The sequence below is a fragment of the Stigmatopora nigra genome, chromosome 1 (genome assembly GCF_051989575.1).
Source record: "Stigmatopora nigra isolate UIUO_SnigA chromosome 1, RoL_Snig_1.1, whole genome shotgun sequence".
NCBI lineage: Eukaryota > Metazoa > Chordata > Actinopteri > Syngnathiformes > Syngnathidae > Stigmatopora > Stigmatopora nigra.
The window spans coordinates 9,909,830-9,920,494 of record NC_135508.1 but is presented as its reverse complement, the minus strand read 5'-3'; positions in this window follow the sequence as shown (position 1 = coordinate 9,920,494).

Sequence of the window (10,665 nt, the reverse complement as noted above, 5' to 3'; positions counted from 1 at the left end):
CTTCCCTATGATAACATTACAAATGAATGCTTTGTTTCCTATTGCCTTCAACATACAGAGATATAGAAATACTGTGTGTCGTGAACCCTTGGCGTTTTTAGTTCTTGAAAAATATCTTTCAGAAGTTGAAAAATCATCTGATTTTCAAACATCTGGAATTGGGTTTTTTCCCCCCTTTTCAACGGATCATACAATGATCAGATATGTAGCCCGGCGGCCATGACTTTGACACCTGTGCTCTCATTTGAGAAAATCTCTGACTCAAATTTACCACCAACCAGATGGCGATGACAAAGCTGATGTGTCGACAGGTTCGTATTGTTCATGTTGACGCAGCTTAGCTAAGACACGTGGTGCGTGTGGGCGTAAGGTTGAAACCTGAAAGCGTGCGTAGGCGCTGGTTAACACAAGCATTATCACCCAATGTGACTGGGTCCTGACCTATGTGACACAGACCAGCTGTGACTCCATTTTCAAAAGTTATAAACAGCAGTATCTTCACATTAGCTCATTTTAATCGTAGCTCTATTAAGACACCTCGGTCCCGTGACCCGTAGCATCTGTTTTGTGTACTAGAGCGGGGGCAGAACAGGAGGGCGGACATCAGGCAACTGCACTAACCCGCTGAGCTTCATCACAAGAGTAATGATCAGCACAGCATCAACGTGACAATATTCGCTTTTAACTTCATCACCCCAATTTAAACCAGCAGGTCAGCAAATGACTGTGTTGTGACTGTCTTCTCAGCTAAAATCACAGTTGGAGTAAAATGGAATGTCACAATACCTCAGCCAGACGTTGTAAGCATCACACTAACATTGACTTATTACATGGCAGCGTGCAGCCAAATGTATAATGAGACCCTTTTGTTGCCCCTGTTGTTGTTGGAAATATAATTATGAAAGATGAAACACAGCCTTCAATGAGATGGTTGTAAAATAGCATAATTAATATGGGCTTTTCAAGAACAATCCCCGCTTTACAGGAGCCCAGTGTTGGCTGTGAAATTAATTAAGTGTGCCAGGATTTATGGTCTGTGCTCAGAAATGAAGAGAATTAATCACCGCTCGAAGATGGATGCTTGCTTGAAAATGATCATCTCACGACCATGTGTGGGGCAAGTTTGTAACTACTTTAGGGCAGCGCTCTTGGTTGGGAATTGAGGATTTTGACTTGATTATATGGTCCTAGATAACAGCTGCAAAAGTGAAAAAAATGTTATATTGTTTGGCCCAACTTGGCATTATTGGATGATATTATAATTTCACCCGACCTACACCTTCCGCCTCATATATGCCATTAGGTGCAGCCAGTTTCTGCAAACTTTGGAAATTTGGAAATTTGGGAGAATTAAGTAGTTAAAAAGGGGGGAAAAAACCCCAATTCCAGTACTGGATGTTTGAAAATCAGATGATTTTTCAACTTCTGAAAGATATTTTTCAAGAACTAAAAACGCCAAGGGCCACATTGATAAAATCACAAGAAATGGCTCTATTAAGAAGTTAAATGAGGACATACATGACATTATATCTGTACAGGTATAAAACCCCAACATGTCCTCCGCTATTTGTGTGTGTGTGTGTGTGTGTGTGTGTGTGTGTTGCAATAATGGAAAGCTAATTACCCACCTCCCACGTCCCTGGACAGCGCCACATTGTCTGGGTTGAATCTGTGTGTGGGAAGGTTCATGGTGGTAATTAGCTCTACACACACACATGCACATAGACAAGATAAATGAAGGTTGGTTACGTGTCTGTTTTTGGACAGTTGATTGGGCAGGTACAAGGGGAGTGTCTTGGGTCTCCAGAGCATGTCTGCTCTGATAATTGTGCCTACTTGCGTGCATGCTGCCGTGTTTGTGTGTGCACAAAGGACCTCTTAGCCTAAATTGCTGTCTCTTGTCTTATTGTCAGAGTGATTATGAAATATTGTTTAATTTACTGGGCAGCATAGCCTCGTGTGATTTTGATGAATCTGAGCTTTTATTGTTTGGTTTACTTTATTGTCTGGTGCTTATGTGTTAAGCTCTTGTGTTTTGTAGCAAGTTGACAACTCGAGTGAATCGAAGTACAGATTGTTACATAGCACCTAAGGATACACAGAATTGCTGGAAGTATTAGTTCATCTTCCTTTACTCATCAATCTAAGTAGTACCTCTCATAATATTGGGCCACTTCTTACAGCTATAATAGTTTGAACTCTCTAGGATATTTGTAGGAATTTGTTTCTCTCATTATTTCAACTGAGCATGGTTTTGTTCTGCCTCCGAATGCAGTTGCTGAGTTAACATCGGCCCAAACGAATCTATCCAAAGTTTTTTTTTTTTCTGAACGAATGCTTGAAATGGGACTGATGTGAACGCAACCAAAAACAAATGCCCATCTTGAGGTTATTTTTTTCTAAACAATAAATTACATTACAATTTTGTCTAAAAAAAATTAAATGATGTCTAACATTTGTAAAGCATTCTTTGGTAAGCTCATAATGAACTACATTGCACATTGGAAAAAATGTTGTTAAGAGAAAGAGTGAGAAATAGAAAAAGAGAGAGAGAGGAGAGAGAGAGAGAGAGAGAGAGAGAGAGAGAGAGAGAGAGAGAGAGAGAGAGAGAGAGAGAGAGAGAGAGAGAGAGAGAGAGAGAGAGAGACAGAGAGAGAGAGACAGACAGAAAGAGAGAGAGAGAGACGGGCAGAAGGTCTTGGCCCACTCAAACTGATTATACAGCTATCGGAAAAACAGGCACTCTCTTTCCTCTTGATTGAATTAAACACCTTTTATGAGGCAAATCGATGAGATGGAGATGATGAGAGGGGGGCGGGGGTGTCTGGCCAGGCAGTGGTATAAACGAAAAGGGGAGCCAAGTGTTATGATATGTAGAGGTGAGGTTTATCTTTACCCTCTACATTTACCAACTAGCACTCTTGCAAAGACAGTTGAGAGGTCTGATGTCCTGTTGTAATTCAGGCAAATCAATGCTTTTAAACCATTTAGCTATGACTGGTGATGAAGAACAGTCGGGGTCCGCCAAGTGTGCATGTCCAGACTCAAATCAATCAAAATTACTGTGCCAGGCAAGGAAGGTCCATTGAGTGGGCAGAGAGAAGACTGGGCTACACAGCACATTCACAGCTTTTATGGCATATCATAAACATGACCATTTCTCCAGTTGTCTAATTTTTTTCCACTGTGAAGAAGAACACGCAGTATGTCTATCTTTTACATACACACTTCTACAGAATGAGTACTCTACAATTAACAGAGACAGTTTACATTAGAGGGAACTCCAGCAGGGTGCCATTTAATTTGATATTCATTTGTAAATTCAGCATTGAGGTGCAGCTACATCTCAATGAAGTTAGAAGAACTGACTGAAAGCAAATTGCAGGGCCACTATAGAGAAACATATTTTACACTCACAATCAGAAGTGGGGGGTGGTTTGGAATTTTGTTACTGCCAATACAGCATACCAAATATGGAGGAGCCTCGGATTGCGCTCCTGTTTTTCCCCCATATGCCCAAAACTGGCTGATTAAACACTCCAAAATCTTCCTAATCTGGTGTGACTTCAGTTGTGGTAGGTGACACAACATTCTAAAAGTTGGCTGCGTGATCTGCCTGACTTGGACAGTATGACCTCATGTTGCCACAATGCAACCCCCATCGCTGCCCGTCAAAATCAGCCATTCAGCCTGGACGTGGCGTCCCCTATGACCACATTAGTCACCAACAGAGATTTAGCCTAACTCCACAAACCACTATGCTAACATTGGACCAATCAACACGGCTGCCAACTGCATCCAAACCAATTAAAGTGGCTAATGAGCGTCTTGTATAACACTAACATGGCCATTAAAGAGTGTTTAAAGAGAGCAAGGAGGTATCAGGTGGAGGGCTGTGGTTATGGTGTCATGCCTTATTAGTATTCAAGTTGGGTTTGGTATCCATTAAAGCGACATTCACAAATGTATGGATCCAACACATCTGAGGCTTCATAAACAGCTTTCACATTGATGAGAACAATCTCACCTCATAAAGAGCCATGTCGATATGCAAGAAAGATGAATATGACACATGTGTAGTGTGTATGCAAAAACTGTGAGCTGACAGTGTTACACAGGCACACAGTTTAATGTGAAGCCATAATATTCCTGAGAAAACTGGCTAAAGGCATTATTATATTAGTCACTCATTATTATGGACACATTGTTTCTATTACCTAAGAGAAAAGAGCCTTAGCCTCTGGGGACAACAAAATAACTCCCTCTTTTTCCACACATTATCATACACTTCTGGTTTAAACAGATCCCACTATCCAAAAGTGTGCACATGTAATTGCACACACTCCATCATTAAGACAAACACACACTTCTATAAACCTGTTTTACTAGCAGGTAGTGTAGAATCAATACTGCATTTAAATGAATAGCAACCAAGTAGATCTATAATAAAGTTGCTGAGCGACATTGACTCAAATAGACTCTGTGGATAACCTTTGTGCCTGTAAATGTGAGCATGTGTTCGTCACGCTGTCCTTTGGTGTCCATCATTTTCACGTTTGACTTGATTTTCACCTTGCACTAAGATAGGTTGAGGTTGCTAGGTCAAGTTTGTACACTCACACATCTAAAAAATAAAGTGCACGTGAAAGAGAGAAAGAGAGAGAAAGAGAGTTGGAGAGAGGTATAGAGAAGACACATAAACACATCGGTTTTGTCAGCAGTGATGCAATGAGGCTGATGGATGAGCTGCAACACATGGATAGATGAATTTGATTTGTCTTCATACAAGGGACTGGCTCAGAGTCACTCTGACAATTGTGAACGTGTGTCTCGAAGTAAATGAATTAGAAATCAATAGGCGATTCTGTTATTTGCATAACTCAATTACTGCTAATTCTTGGTACTCATTGTCACATAGATCCTACCAAGCAACTTGTGATGCATTATGTGATCCAACATTTTTCTAATTTTTTGCTTACCGTATATTTTACTCCACTTTCATTAATTCGAATCAAAATGATAAAAGTGAAGGTGTTTTGCTGAATGGGAGAAAAATCTAGAGTAAAACGTTTAGATATTCTTAGTACTATGTATGTTTGTTTTCAGTGACTTCCTACAGGCAAAAAAAAATCTCATTTTCTGAAACGATTTATCCTCATTGTGGTCATGAGGGGTGCTGGAGCCTATCCCAGCTGACGTCAGGCCAGAGGCAGGGCACATCCTGAATTGGTGGCCACCCAATTGCAGTGCACAGGGAGACAAACAACCATTCACAGTCGCACTCATATCTAGGAGCAATTTAGTGTCCAATCAGCCTACCATGCATGTCTTTGGAATGTGGGAGGAAACTGGAATACCCGGAGAAAGCCCACGCAGGCCGGGGGAGAACATGCAAACGCCACACAGGTGGGCCGACCTGGATTTGAACCCAGGTCCCCCAAGTGAGGCCGATGCACTAACCACTCAGCCGCCTTCTAGTGGGCATGCACACTTATTATTCATATTTATTCCCTAAAATACACACAAACAACATTAGGCGCCCACTCTCCTAATGCCCAATATGGGCATAAATCTTTCTGTGGTGTCCCAAAAGACAAATTGCCAATAAAAATGCCAAGGGTGTTCACACATGCGTTTCTGGCACAATCAAATCAATTTCCTCTAAGTAGCCATAAACATGTTCCCTTGCAAAACGAGTGAGAGGGTGCTATTATCCCCAACCCCCCCCGGGGTTACTCCAGCACAGAGGTCTCGCCATAGGGGTCAAGCATCAATCCCCTTATCCGTCTCAGTCCACTAGACTAGGACCTCGGCCATGTCCGAATCTTCTGATCACAAAACTATGTCCATTAATCAGTAGCAAGCAGCATAGTAACAAAGAAGAGGCCTAGCAGGGGGTCGGTCAGTCAAGGGAGGCACAGCAGTGCTTAATATAGGGCCTTGGAAATGCTCCAGGCCTACATCAAGGATCAGACAAGGATTTCTGTTTAGGTTTTGCGGTGATTAATTACCATTATGTCCCAACTGAGGTTTAGGTTCACCAATCCAAAGGTTCTTCTGTAAATTTGAGCTAAACCGGTGGTGTTGTTTATATTTTCTCCATTGTAATACAGTTTCTCCTGAGGCTTGGGGACTACAATTTCCCTGGCTGTCCTCACAATGGTGACTGATTGTAATTGTAATTGGCTATGACCACTTTTTACATGCAATTGCTATTCAAACCCCACCACCTACGAAAATGCACACACACCTTCCAAATCAATCATCTTTTCTGCATCCTTCCAAAAGCTTGAGCCCAAGCTTACACTCATGGGAGTTGACAGTCTGCTTCTCCAAATCCAGTTAATATTCAAAGACTCATTAAAGATTGATAGAGAGCTCTAAAAGGGGAAATCACACACATATACCAACATAAAATCCGGCCTTCAGCGAGTAATTGTACTTTATTTCCAGTTCAGGTGCTCCCTTGGTTCTTATAAGTGATGGGTAGGGAGATGTGGACCTGTATGTTGGGGGCAATTGGCCTCACCAAGGCAAACCGAGGCTCTCCAGTCATAAATGCAACGCCAGGGCAATCGGTTGCAGGATTGCCCCCCTGAGACTCCAGTTAATTTCTGGTCCTGAAATATTTACAAGTCTTTTCCCAAAGAGACTTGAAGTAGGGAATCTTCTTCAAAACACTGGATCTATGCAGGGTGGGGTAATCCTTATACATTTTGTCCCAGGTGAGCATTTTGCAATTTGATGTGAAGACATAAAGCAATGTAATAATTCAAATGTTTACACAATGTCGGTTGTTTGTTAAAAAATAATAAAAAGCATGTCTTGATTGGTTCCCAATCTTAGCCCATTATATTTGTCTTGACCCCTTCATTCTCCCAGGAGTCTCGAGCTTTGGCAACCCCATAAACACAATTTCGGTAATGTCATTTGCTGCACGGTTGAAGGAAAGAAAGTCGTGCCTGTCAAAAGCACCTTAGCTCTTCAGAGAAGAAAACGTGACCCGACACATGGCAGATTCTTAGATTTGTACAAATGGACATCTCCCCAGCTCCCCACCTTTTAAGTCCCAACCTCTCACCTATTACTTCTGCTAGCCAGAAGTGCTTAATCTACCTTCACCCACCCCCGATTTTTTTTTAACTTCCCCATTACCACATACGGGGCCTGCTTGCACTCGTTCACGCTCTCCAAGCCAAATGGGCAGAATCACTGCATTATTAAGTGTGCGTGGACAGCCAAGTCATCTAATCAAATCTAATTCAATCATACTGCCACTGGCCTCCCCCTTATAGACTCAGGACGAGTTAAGAGACCTACTACTTACTTCCCACTTTTGCAAATATCTAACCTCTAACTAAAAGTATGTGTATCCAGATTGTGAATGGAAGAACAGCAAATCTTAGCCTTTATGTATTTTCTTCCTATAGCTGTACTTGCCTCCTCCCACTGGTATCATAAAACAAAGGTAAAACCCTCTCAATCATTGGTTCAATCAATGGAGATGATTGGACCAGTGAACAGGAACACATTGGGTTAACACCTCCAACCTGCTCTGCACCTGGCATGACTCACAGCCACCCAGGGTGCGCTCACATCCCATTTGTCACTGCAGTTTTTCCTGGAGTCGGGGCCAAAGATTGAACGGGCTGCCATGGAAATATGATTTTCAGAACGCATTGTTAACTCACTGGGGAGAGGGTTTTGCCAAATTCTATCAAAGCGTGCAACTGTGTATTAAATGACTATCAAAAGGCCAGCCATCATTTTTCATGCCATAACTATGACGTGCCCCGGGACTAACCCTTCTGCAATCACGAGTGCGGCTATTGCTATTGATCCAGTAGCTATTGTGAAAGTGTCGACACAGTGTACGAAAGTGCCGAGGTGAGGCAGATGGAAATAAAACCATGGTTTGTTCATTTACCAAGTTTTGTATGATGTGTAAAAATGCCTATTTGCGTTATTTACCGCAAGGTCTCTAAACTGATCCTCAAGGCCAGTTGTTGGTCCAAGTTTTTCTTCCAACCAATCCAGCACGGACAGCTTTTGCAAAAACAAGCTGTACTTGACTGCACTCAACTGACAGCATATGCAAGTTACAAGATTGGTGAAAAGGTCCCACCTTGTTTGGATTAAATGAAATCCTGGACCCTCTGCAGAACTTTGTAGAACAGTTTGGAGATTCCTATTTTACAGTATGAACACATTGACACAGAAGACCACAAGAGCTTCTTGCTTCCCATGCATAAAGTTTGGTGTTTCACTACAGTGATTGTCAACAAAGTGGGCTGTGAGTGGGCGAAAGGGGGTCCCTTGTGGGCGACAGGTCACGTATCTGAAGTTGACGAGACATCAAAATCTCTCTGCAACCCAGAATGTTTGGTGAATTGAGCTCCAGTGTGTGGGAAGAGAGCTGGTTAAAGTTTAACTAGCCCTATCCTCTTCTCCGTAACCCTCCATCAGCCAGACCCATTGCCCCTACCCTTACTGACCCCCACCCTGTTAGAGACAGAAGTGATGGATCGCTCCTGTCATTGTGCGCTGCAAGAGGATCGCTGCAAAGAGGGAACCAGGCTCCTTGTTAATCTGACCCTCTGAGCCAGTGAGGACGACACATTATGACAACCCCCTTCGAAAAAGACAAAAAAGCCAGAGCGAGCGGTACTTTCATCCTTTTTATGTTGTCCAGCCACCCAAAGCTTCACATTTCCACGACAGTATAAGAGCAACAGATATAGTTTTGAGAGAAAGATAAACGGGCAAAAATTGAGGAGGGAGCGATGGCCAGCATGTAGCGCTGGTGACTGATGATGCTGAACAAACACGTTATTGACGAGAGATCAGCTACACACTGATGCCATATCAACCCTAAACCATGTGGTATACACTTGTTGCAGTTTCTTGTGACATACAATAACAAATCGGTAGTCGTTAAATGACATCGTTACAAGGTGCAACAGCAATGTTTTGGCAAACAAATAAAATGAAAATGACCCATGTAATAAGAGTTTTACATAGACGGAGCCAAAAGCTATTGGTGCGAAGAAATATTGGCTATTATTGCTGTGATTCCACATCATAAAACAATCACAAATACTCATCATGTACAAGATTAGCAAATTATGATTGTGACAAAAGAAAGCAAATTATGTTAGTATACAGAGAATTTCTTGATTACTTCATATTTCTCTTGTAATGTGCTTGCAGTTAATTGTGCCAGTATCTCAGGGGACAAGGTGTCATGCCCTCAGTAGAAAATACACCAATCCAAAGGACATGGGTCAATTTTGCCATTTTCGGTGCTGTGTGTGTGTGTTGGGGAGTGGGGAGTTTGTCTGTATCTCATTGGCATTGTGAAAATGGGGTCAGAACCCCACCCATTTGGGCCCAAATGTGTTGTCAAGGAGAGTACAAGAGACCCGATCACAGACAGACTTGCGACTAGTAGCCCGAGTGTGTAGGTGGAGTCTTTGACACACGCGTGTTGCAAGAGTCTCAGCTGACATGCAGAATATGTTTGTGTGGGACAAGTCCACCAAGACCCATCAATCAAGTGTGGACAAATACGCCATGTGCCACTGTTGACACAAGGTTAACAACTTGACACTGACAGAGGTAGGCGATGCTTGCGGCAAAACGCAGACTGAGACAGAAAGATGGATTGGATTGTGATCGACATTTAATTTGAATGATTGCAAATGTTTTCATTTAGCGGAAAAAAATGACTACCTAATAAAGAGTCAGATTTAACCTGAGGCATTTCTTGCTGTTATTATATGTTCCATTTATGCACTGATCTCAGATGATTACTTTATGACTGATCGACAAGCTTGGCAAATCTGCATCTTTACATTATGTTTAAAATGTTCATGAAGTCATTTAACTTCCTCTTTGTATCTCTTAGTAATCACCGTACATTATTACACATTAAACATGCACTAATGTACAGCTAATCAATTCTGTGGTATGGCAAGACCCAGAGAGTGATTACAACTTCTAGGGGGGCATTGATTTACCAACTACTTTGCAGCCTATGTGGAAAAAGCCCAAGCTTCGTTTTGTAGCCATTTGTACATCAGGTATGCCAGGAAAACTTTGATGGGGACCAGAGCGGTGCGGCAAGAATCGGCAGGTGGAAGAAAACGCAAGGGAAATGTAACGTAATCTCCTCCTCAGCCATGTTATCGGCTGGGCTTTTTAACACAGGGGGCAATTTAATTGCACTTAAAGCACAATGGCAGAACATCAATCTTGATGAGTGGATCTGCATCGTAGTTCTCCCAGGCCAATCTATCACTATCTCTGCCTCTGGGTAGCTACCCTCCCAGCTCCCTCCCCCCTGCACTAACACACTCATACATGCCCATACACCATCTGCATGTTCCCATAATGGAAGACTTTCCTCACAAAATCCCATTTGATGTTTGCTTGAAGTACTTTGAGTAATGCAAATTTGACTCCAATGGTTCAGGTGTGTCTCATATAATTAAAAAATATATAACTTTGTCTGCCATTCCAATAAGTAGAACTTGTACATTTAAATCCTATCATTGCATATAAATTAAAATATTTGCAGCCTTTGTTTTTAGTAATGGACTCTACACGAAAACGTGCAAGCTGTCCAAAAACTGCTCAATCGCTTTCGGTCTTAAAAAAATGGCA